Genomic DNA, 11,332 nt, shown 5'->3' with positions numbered 1-11,332 from the left:
AGCAGACCAACACTGGTTCAAAAACAATTCTGTGTCCAGTGTGGAGCCTGAGTCCCAAGTGGACATCCCCCTGGTGGCACATTGGTTCCTGGGCACTGGTGGCTCCTCAAAGGGGAGCTGCATGAGTGTGTTTGTCTCCGGGACAGCCCCAAGGGCTGGCTGCCAATCAGGTGTAGCTGACCCTCAGCACCTTTGATTTTTTAAAATTAACTAATTAAATTTAATTGGACGATAATTGCTTTACAATATCGTGATGTTTTTTGCCATACAGCGACATGAATCAGCCATGGGTGCACATGTGTTCCCCCATCCTCAACCGCCCTCCCGCCTCTTTCCCCACCGCTTCCCTCTGGGTGGTCCCACAGCGCCGGCTTTGAGTGCCCTGTTTCATGCCTCGAACTTGGACTGGTCATCTGTTTTACATTTGGTAACATACATGTTTCAATGCTATTCTCTCAAATCATACCGCCCTCACCTTCTCCCACAGAGTCCAGAAGTCTGTTTTCTTTTGCTGCCTTGCATATAGGATCGTCACTACCGTCTTTCTAAATTCCATATGTATGTGTTAATATACAGTATTATTGTTTCTCTTTCTGACTTACTTCACTCTGTATAATAGGCTCCAGTTTCAACCGCCTCATTAGAACTGACTCAAATGCGTTCCTTTCTATAGCTGAGTAATTCCATGTACATATCCAACCGTTCCACTATGTATATGTACCACAACTTCCCTAACCTTCACCTCTGCTGATGGACATTTAGGTCGCTTCCACGTCCTGGCTATTGCAAACAGTGCTGCAGGGAACACTGGGGTACACGTGTCTCTTTCAGATCTGGTCTCCTCGGTGTGTATGCCCAGCAGTGGGATTGCTGGTTTGTATGGCAGTTCTATTTCCAGTGTTTTAAGGAATCTCCACACTGTTCTCCATAGCGGCTGTACCAGTTTGCAATCCCACCAGCGGTGTAAGAGGGTTTCCTTTTCTCCTCACCCTCTCCAGGATTTATTTTGTAGAGTTTTTGATGGTGGCCATTCTGACCAGCGTAAGATGGGACCTCATTGTGGTTTTGATGTGTATTTCTCTGATAATGAGTGATGTTGAGCATCTTCTCATGTGTGTATTAGCCATCTGTAGGTCTTCTTTGGAGAAATGTCTGTTCAGTTCTTTTGCCCACTTTTTGATTGGGTTGTTTGTTTTTCTGATATTGAGCTGCACGAGCTTCTTGTGTATTTTGGAGATTAATTCTTTGTCAGTTGATTCCTTTGGTATTGTTTTCTCCCATTCTGAAGGCTGCCTTTTCACCTTGCTTATAGTTTCTTTCATCATGCAAAAGCCTTTAAGTTTAATTAGGTCCTATTTGTATATTTTTGTTTTTATTTCCATTACTCTGGGAGGTGGGTCAAAGAGGATCTTGCTATGATTTATGTCAGAGAGTGTTTGCCTATGTTTTCCTATAAGAGTTTTATAGTTTCTGGCCTTATATTTAGATCTTTAATCCATCTTGAGTTTATTTTTGTGTGTGGTGTTAGAGAGTGTTCTAGTGTCATTCTTTTACATGTGGTTGGCCAGTTTTCCCAGCACCACTTGTTAAAGAGATTGTCTTTTCTCCATTGTATAGTTTTGCCTCCTTTGTCAAAGATAAGGTTTCCATAGGTGCATGGATTTGTCTCTGGGCTTCCTATTTTGTTCCACTGATCTGTATTTCTGTCTTAAACACATTTGGGTAACTCCTTTGGTCTTTACCTTTGGCAAAGCAGTAGAGGGAACAGGGCTCTCGCATGGGCTGACGGAGATGTCTGCGGGGCACTCACAGGTGATGACCCCAGGGTATCCTTCCCTATTGCGTTGGCTTCACCTCCCATAGAGCGCTGGCTGGGATTTTCCCTTTTGAACTTTTGTTCATTTGACTTGGCTGGGAATCTTTTCTGTGGCTGGAAAACTGTGCTCCTGAGAGACCGATTTGCATTGTGCTGGTTTGTTTGTTTGCTATTTGCCAACACCAGCCATGAATAATTAAAGCTCTGTTCCGTCTTGTAGTCCCCTTGGGGTGTATTTTGCAAAACTGGGAGATCTTCAGTTACACTCCCATAAATGAAAGAAAATGATCCTTTGGTTGTAATACTCTTTGGGTTTAGTACTCCCTGATACCTGGAGAACAAAGACCCCAAATAACTCTGCAGTTACAGCAAAGTGAGTCTTTCGGAATTGGCCTGGCTTTGTCTTGGGTACGTGTGTGTGTCTCTGTACCTGAGTCCATATCCTGTTCTCTCTTCCTGGCTAGACATTTGTTAAGTGTCTTGGTAGCTTGAATGCTGATTCATGTTCCTCTGAAAGTGAAGGATGTGAATGTGAGTGAATGATGTGTGTTATTGTTTATTACTGTTAGACAGTAATCGACATATTTGGAAAGTGAAAAAAAATCCCTGAAAATGGCCAAGGTGGCTGAGTTTTGCCCAGGCTGTTAGAAGAAGCCAGTTTTCTAGGATGAACCTACTTTTGGGATATAAATGGTCTACCTGGCTCTCAGGAACTTCTGTTTAATTATCTGTGATCCCTGAGACTGCAGAGAAAAATAAAGGGCTTTTAAAATTTAAGCAGGAAAATTTTGAGTTCTTTGTCTATATGGATGGATGTCAAATTAATTTGCAAATGAGCTCTTTTTAAGTGCCTTAAAGGAAACTGAGCACATATACAAATTCTCAGAAATACAAAAGAAACTGACCAGAATGAATCATTAATACCTTGTATGAAAGCTAGCTTAAGTTCATAGGTTTGATTAATATGAACATGTATTTAGACTCATTAATGTTAAATATAGTACTTCTGTTGTACCTAAGTTTGTGCTGTGCTGTTCTTGGTTGCGTCTGACTCTTTGTGACCCCATGGACTGTAACCTGCCAGGCTCCTCTGTCCGTGGGGATTCTCCAGGCAATAATACTGGAGTGGGTTGCCATGCCCTCCTCCAGTGGATCTTCCCAACCCAGGGATGGAACCCAGGTCTCCCACATTGCAGGCAGATTCTTTACCATCTGAGACACCAGGGAAGCCCAAGAATACTGAAATGGGTAGCCTGTCCCTTCTCCAGCGGAATCTGCCTGACCCAGGAATCAACCCAGGGTCTCCTGCACTGCAGGCAGATTCTTTACCAGCTGAGCTATCAGGGAAGCCCTGTACCTGGTTACTAGAGGTCAAATAAGACCTTATATCTGTTGCAAATTTGTCAGCAAGAAAAGTAATTTGATGTGATAAAACTCAAGAAAATTATATGTAAATAAGATAGTTTTTTTGGGTGAACTCTTTTGGAATAATTATGTCTTAGGAACGTCTACTCAAATATAGTCTCCCCAGATTTTGGCAACTTGCAAATAGCAAAATCTCATTGACTATGTGGATCTCTTCAAAGAGGACAAAATATTGGAACATCAATTACTGGGTGGTTCTAAGTTTACTTACCTTTGCCTTCTTATGAAAAGAAAACTAAGGATGTTTGGGTTTGTTAGACACATGTCTTATATCACATTGAAGAAAGAAATTCTTCTATGAGTAAAGACATATTTCAAGAAGTTAGGGAATATGTTCATAAGTTCCATTCAGGAAATGTTAATATGACAGACGGTTCACAGTTACTTGCTTCTTGTTTTTTCCTGAAGATTAAGGTTTTTAGGGGCTAAAATTGTAGTATATGTAAATAAAGCTACTAAAATAATAAGAGAAACGTTTCAGTATGCCAGCAAAGTAGGATTGAAAGAAAGCATGAAGAATGAAAAATACATTCAAAAAATGTCTTTATTTTTGGCTGCACTGGGTCTTTGTTACTGCGTGCGGGCTTCCTCTAGCTGTGGAGGGTGGGGGCTGCCCTCGAGGTGCGGTGCTCGGGCTTCTCGCTTTGGTTGCATCTCTTGTAGCGCACAGGCTGTGGGCACGCAGGCCTCAGTGGTTGCTGCCCGTGGGCTCAGTAGTTGTGGACTCCAGAGCCCAGGAGATGTGGCGCACAGGCTTAGTTGCCCTGCGGCATGTGGGATCTTCCCGGACCAGGGATTGAGCCCGTGTCCCTTGCATTGCGTGGTGAATTCTTAACCATTGGACCACCAAGGAAGCCCGAAAATACATTGTTCTCAAAGGAAAAAGGGTAATTTTATCCTAGAGCTAGTTGCTTCTGGAAGGAAGAATAAGGGCCAATTGATATGGACACAGAAAGTTGTAAAAGGTTTATAGAAAGGGGAGCCCTGCAAAAGGAGTTTCATGTATGGACAGGCTGAGATTAGATGGAATTTAACTAGGTAAATTGATTTTGTTATTAACAGTAGGCCTATGCAGGACTTGGTTCAAAGTTTTCTTGGAATGCTGCCTTTGATAACAGATCATGTGAACTTCTTTGCCTTTAAGTGATCTGTATTTGCTTTTTAAATCTTTTGTCACTTTGATTAAGTGAATAAATATTCCCAGTGACCCCTGATCTTATTTGACCAAGTGTTTTGAAACTTTGATATTGTTTGACAAACTTCCTATTAAATTCTAATTAAAGTTCTTTTGACCTCCAGCTAACTTTGGAATGCTTCAGAGGGCCCCTAAGGCATGGCAGAGAGAAATATTAAACTAACTAGGATTGGTTGGTATGTTAAATTCAACGGGAAGCTTTGTAAAGGAGTGACAAGCCTCCGTAGATTATACTATATTGGTAAATGCATTAAGATAGACATTCTAGACACTGTGTACATTTCTGAAATTCGGATATGTCCTGGTATAGTGTTACCAGTCATAATTCTAGTTGTTATCTTAAAATATTGTATGTCATAGCATCTTGGTTAAGCTTCTTTGTCAAAAACGTAATCAAATCTTTAGCCTTGTTGTTTTTTAAACACTTAAAAACACGTATTTATTATTTCTTTTGGCTGCGCTGGGTCTTCGTCTTCACTGCTGCTCGAGGCCTCTCTCTCTCTGGTTGCAGCAAGTGGGGCTCCTCTCTAGCTGCGGTGCGCGAGCTCCTCGTTGCGGTGGCCTCTCGTTGCAGAGCGCGGGCTCTGGGCGCGCGGGCTTCGGTCGTTGCCGCGTGTGCTCAGGAATTGTGGCTCACGGGCTCCAGAGCACAGGCTCAGTAGTCGTGGCACACAGGCTTAGGTGCCCCATGGCAGGTGGGACCTTCTCGGACCAGGTGTCAGACTGGTGTCCCCTGCATTGCAAGGCAGATTCATAACCCCTGGACCACCAGAGACGCCCTAAACAATTTTTTAATTGAAGTATAATTGCTTTACAATTATGTTAGTTTCTGCTAATTATGTTAGTTATGTTAGTTTCTGCTGTACAGCAGTGTGAATCGGTCTGACTTTTCAGAGGCTCTCTGCCCTTTCATCGATTTAGATTTAACCTCTCAGAAAGACAAGACTCTCTTGGAGATGTATTTCATCTCTCAGTCAGCCCTGATATCCATTGCAAACTCCAGAAATTGAAAAAGGGCCCTCAGACTCTCCAGTCCAAACTCACTAGACTTTAAGGTCTTTAACAACTGAGGTGAGGATGTACGAAAGGAAAAGAGGGAAGGACTTGAGAACTGAGATAATCTTTCCGAAAGATTGCCACTGCTATCGATCAGTGAGGCCTTCAGGATAAGACTGATCCAAGGCCCCCTAGTCAGCGAGAAGGAAAACAGCCACTGAGCCCCAATGCTGGCTTCTACTTCAGCTGCAAGCAAGTGGGGCACTGGAGTTGAGCTTACCTGGGAAAGCTACCCCCAGGACTGTGCCCACTTTGTAAACTAGCAGGGCGCCGGAAGCGAGATTGCTTCTCCTTGATTCGAGGGGACAAAATCTGCTTCTGGAACCAGCGATGCCCCTGAGGTGACCTCCTCTACCCCCATGACTCTTTGAGGACTTCTACAACCTTCTACCCATCCGGCCCCGATGCTGGTCCTGGCTCCACGACGTCAGATTGACTTGGCCAAGCCTCCGGTAACTCTCTTCATAGCAGGTGAGAAAATCAATTTCTTAACTGATACAGAAGCCCCTCACTCTGCTCTTCTTGAGCTTTCGGGTCCCTTGATTCCCTCGCCTATCACCGTTATCAGAGTAGAAAGCAAAACTCAACCTATGTTCCAAACCTTTGACTTAGTATGCTCACTGGAGGTCAGATCTTCTGGCATCCTTTCCTTGTCTTTCCCAATTGTCCCACCCTACTCCTAGCTGGGAGCCTTATGATCAAATGAAGGACCCAGCTAATTCTCCAGCCACAAGCCTCCTTCCCTGGAATCTTAGGAGGCTCGTCCTCTGATGCTCAGCACTCCCCTCTCCCACTAGAAATAAATAGATTCCCTCATTTGTGTGGGACATCAACCCCCTGGAGAGGGCCTCTCATCTAACTTCCTGTCACTATCACCATGAGGGACCTCTCTCACCCTCAACATCCTATGAAAGTGGAAGATCTGAGGGGGTCTTAGATCTCAAAGACCCCTCGATAACAAATTTCTAAACACTGGACTCCTTGGACCTACCAACTCCCCTTATAGCTCCCTATTCTCCCCGTCAAAAAGGCAGGTGGCACCTATGGCCCAGCCCAGCATCTACTCGTAGTTAACGAGGAGGTGGTCCTTCTCCACTCTGCAGTCCCAAATCCCAATACCATCCTTGGTTCAGTTCCTCCTAACACGCGGGTCTTTACTGTCCTCCCTCTAAAAGATGCTTTCTTCACTATCCCTCTCTCCTGAGAGTCTCAGGATATATGTGCTTTTACATGGACGGACTCTGACACTCTCAACAACTCACCTGGCCTTCCCTCCTTCAGGGATTTAGAGAGCCCCGCCTCTTTGGTCAAGCCCGAGCCTCTGATTCATCCGCCCTGGTGCTTCCAGGCAGCACTCTTATTCAGTATTTTTTTTTTATCAGCAGACTTTATTTTTGCGCACTTAAATTTACAGAAAAAATTGAGCACATCATACAGATAGTACCAATATATTACCCCCCACCTCTGCCCACATTGCTTCTATTAGTGACATTTTACATTAGTGTGGCATATTTGTGACAATTAATGAGCCAATATTAAAGCATTATTATTAACTTGGGGCTTCATTGGTGGCTCAGATGGTAAAGAATCTGCCTGCAATGCAGGAGACCCATGTTTAATCCCTGGGTCAGAAAGATGCCCCTGGAGAAGAAAATGGCAACCCACTCCAGTATTCTTGACTGGGAAATTCCATGGACAGAGGAGCCTGGTGGGTTACTGTCCTGGGGTTGCAAAGAGTCGGACATGCCTGAGCGAATTAGTACATATATATATTATTAAATTAAGCCCACACTCTATTCAGATTTCTTTTGTTTTTCCCTGATGTCCATTTTCCATTCCAGTACATCATCTAAGACACTACAGCTAATTGTGATGCCTCCTTAGGCTCTTCCTGGCTGTGACAGTTTCTTAGACTTTCCTTGTCTTCAAAGACCTTGACGTTTTGAGGAGTACAGGTGAGGTATTTTGTAGAATGTCCCTCAATTTGAATTTGCCTGTTCCTTTTGTAGTTGGAAGACAATTGCTTTACAATGTTGTGTTGGTTCCTGCCATATAACAATGTGAATCAACCATATATATATATATATACACCCTCCCCCGTGAGCCTCCCCCCAGCCACCCGCCATCCTATCCCTCTAGGTCATCCCAGAGCGCTGGGCTGAGCTCCCTTGTTATCCAGCAGCTTCCCACTAGCTATCTATTTCACACATGCCTCGTGTTTTTTATTATGATAACTAGGGTTTTGGGTTCCGGGAGGAAGAGCTCAGAGGTGAAGTGTCATTTTCCTTACGCTGTATCAACAGTATAGATGATCACCATGAGCCGTAACCACCGATCTTGACCTTCCTCACCTAGCTGAAGCAGTATTTGTCAGGTTTCTCCAGCGGGAAGTGACCTTCTTTCCTCCCTTTTCATAGTGTTCTATTTGGAAGGGAGTCACTATTCACAGCCCACACTCAAGGGATGGGTCATCACATCCTCCTCCTTTAGGTGAAGTGTCCACACAAATTATTTAGAATTCTTCATGGGAGATTTGTCCAGCTTATTGATTTGCTCAATCATTTATTTATACCAATACAGATTCATGGATAGTGATTGTATACTTTGGGTCATAATTAAGTATTATTTGCTGATCTTGTTCAATTTCCCCAGCTCTGGCCATTGAGAACACTCTCAGTTGGCTCCTTTGCCACTTTGAAATACTCCCATAAATGTGTTGTTATTGTTGTCATTTGAGAAGACACTAGAAGGCTTGTATATATACTACCCTAGTTGTAGAAGCAGCCATTGATCCAAAGAGCCCCAGTTGCTTCTATTGGATCATGGACTTAGAAACCAAAGTTTGCACAATGGACCTACTTGTTGCCAATAGGTGGTGTTTGCTTAGGCCCTCTCAGCTGACAGGGACAAGAAATATGAGTGTGTACTAACCTGTGTGTGGTGGGCTGAAAATTCTCCCCCACCTCCAAAAAGAAGATATTTACCTTAAATCCCTGGATCCTCTGAATGTACATTATTTGGGAAAATGATCTTTGCAATTGTGATTAACTTAAGGATCTTGCAAATGTGGAGATAACCCTGGATGATCTGGGTGGGCCCTAAGTGCCACAGCATATGTCCTTATAAAAGAGACAGAGAGGAGAGATGCTCAGAGAGGAGGAGGTGATGTGATCCTGGAGGTGAGACTGGGGTGAGGCAGCCACAAGCTAAGGAATGCATGAAGCCACCAGAACCTGGAAGAAGCAAGGAACAGACTCTCCAGAATCTCCAGAAAGAGGGCAGCCCTGCTGACATGTTGACCTTGGACTTCTGGCCCCTGGCATTTTGCTTGCTTTAAGCAACTGTGGTAACAGTTACACAGCCACAGCAATCCAAATCACATATTTCTATCATTTATATCTACATTAAGTTAAACATGAGTTCTTACTGATATCTCCAACTCTAATGCATTACATGGGTCATTCTCGCCTCCTACCCTTGCTGATTTGTAAATTCCCACTTGCTTGGAGAGAAACCTGGCTCCTGCATTGTCATCCATTCATTAAACCGTTCAAATCCTCTATGCATGTAGAGCAAATCTTCTCTGGTAGCTCAGTCGGTAAAGAATCTGCCTGCAGTGCAGGAGACCTGGGTTTGATCCATGGGTTGGGAAGATCCCCTGCAGAAGGAAATGGCAACCCACTCCAGCATCCTTGCCTGGGAAATTCCGTGGACAGAAGAGCCTGGCAGGCTACAGTTCATAGGGCCACGAAAGTCAGACACAACTGAGCGACTAAACTGCCACCGTGCACGTACAGCCGCATCGCAATCCCCATTCTTCCGAAGGAAACAGTTTTGTCAACCGTGGTATGCTACCACGTGCAGTTTCTTTTGCCCTTCACCTTACAGACTCTTCACTTCAAAGGTTAAGTCAGCAAATTCCCCCTGCCCCAATTTCTTCACTGAGGTTATTTCACATATTTGTAATACAGTTAGAGTCTCTTGATTCTGCATTAGAGTCTGCATTTTTCATGATATTTCCTGATCTCTCCAATTTTTAAAAAAATTTGCTTACATTACAGTTCACTCTTTGTGTTGTTAGGGCCTGTCAGTTTTGACAAATAAATGCTGTCACATATGCACCATTGCAGTGCCATGAGAATAGTCTCATTGCTCTAAAAAATCCCCTGTATTCTCCCTGTCTAGTCCACTCCCTCCCCAGACCCCCGGAAAACCACTTATCTTTTTGCTGCTCTCTCTCTAGTTTTGCCTTTTCCAGAATGCCATATAGTTGGAATCCTACCGTATATAACCTTTTTAGACTGGATTCCTTCACATAGCAATATGCATTTAAGATTTCTCCATTCCTTGTTGTGGCTAAGTCATTTATTTCTTTAAAACATTTTTTAATTGAAGGATAATTGCTTTACAGAGCCGTGTTAGTTTCTGCCGTACAACAACGTGAATCTGCTGTGGGTACACGTATATCCCCTCCCTCTTGAGTCTCCCTCTCCCCATCCCACCCCTCTAGGTCATCACAGTGCCTTGAGTTGAACTTCCTGTTCCATACAGCTGTCTGTCTTACAAAGGGCTGTGTCTACATGACAATGCTACCCTCTCAATCTGTCCCATCCTCTCCCCGCTCTCTGGCCACAGTGTTGAGTCGTGCCCCAAGGCCACAGGTGTGAATCTTGTACCAAGGCCACAGAAGTGGAGCCAGAACCAAGGTCACCTCCAAAGCTGACTGAGCCCCTCTGTAACCATTGCCAAGAGCCTCCTGATCATCACTAGCAGGCTTCCTGACTCCAAAGTAGGCAAAGATGCCCACTCCTGTAAACACACTATCCTAACTGATCATCTTACGGCAACCTTCCAGCAGAAATTTTCTTTGTCTTGAGGCTGTAAAAATTGACTATTAACTCACAGTACCTGTCAACTCTCCCGGTCTGTCAGGAGGTTGGCCCGCAGTGCTCACATTATCTCTCCTCTTTGTTCTTATAAACTCACTCCCTTCTGAAATGCTCTCTGTCTAGAAATTCTTTTCCGACCTGCATTCACTGCCTCACACACAGGCCCATTCTCTGTGTCTGCATCTTTCTTCCTGCCCTGCCAATAGTTCATCAGAACCATTGTTCTAGATTCCAAATATATACACTAACGTACAATATTTGTTTTTCTCTTTCTGACGTACTTCACTCTATATGACAGACTCTAGGTTCATCTGCCTCACTACAACTGACTCAAATTTGCTCTTTTTTGTGGCTGAGTAATATTCCATTGTATATATGTAGCATATCTTCATTATCCATTTATCTGTCAATGAACAGCTATGTTGCTTCCATGTCCTGACTATTGTAAATAGTGCTGCAATGAACATTGGCGCACATTTGTTTTTTTGAATTATCATTTTTCTCAGGGTATATGCCCAGTAGTGGGATTACTGGGTCATATGGTAGTTTAATTCCTAGTTTCTTAAGGAATACGCTTCTCTACAGGGGCTGTATCAGTTTACATTCCCACCAACAGTGCAAGAGGATTCCCTTGTCTCTGCATCCTCTCCAGCATTTATTATTTGTAGATTTTTTTGATGATGGCCATCCTGACCTGCACAAGGTGATATCTCATTTTAGTTTTGATTTGCATTTCTCTAATAATGAGCATTTTTATGCATCTTTTCATGTGTTTGTTGGCCAACTGTATGTCTTCTTTGGAGAAATATCTGTGTAGGTCTTCTGCCCATTTTTCGATTGAGTTGTTTGTTTTCCTAACATTGAACTGCTTGTATATTTTAGATGTTAATCCTTTGTTGGTTTCTTCCTTCGCAATTATTTTCTCCTATTCAGAGGGTTGTCTTTTCATCT

This window comes from Dama dama, chromosome 13 (genome assembly GCF_033118175.1).
Source record: "Dama dama isolate Ldn47 chromosome 13, ASM3311817v1, whole genome shotgun sequence".
Lineage (NCBI taxonomy): Eukaryota > Metazoa > Chordata > Mammalia > Artiodactyla > Cervidae > Dama > Dama dama.
This window is presented reverse-complemented; position numbering follows the sequence as displayed.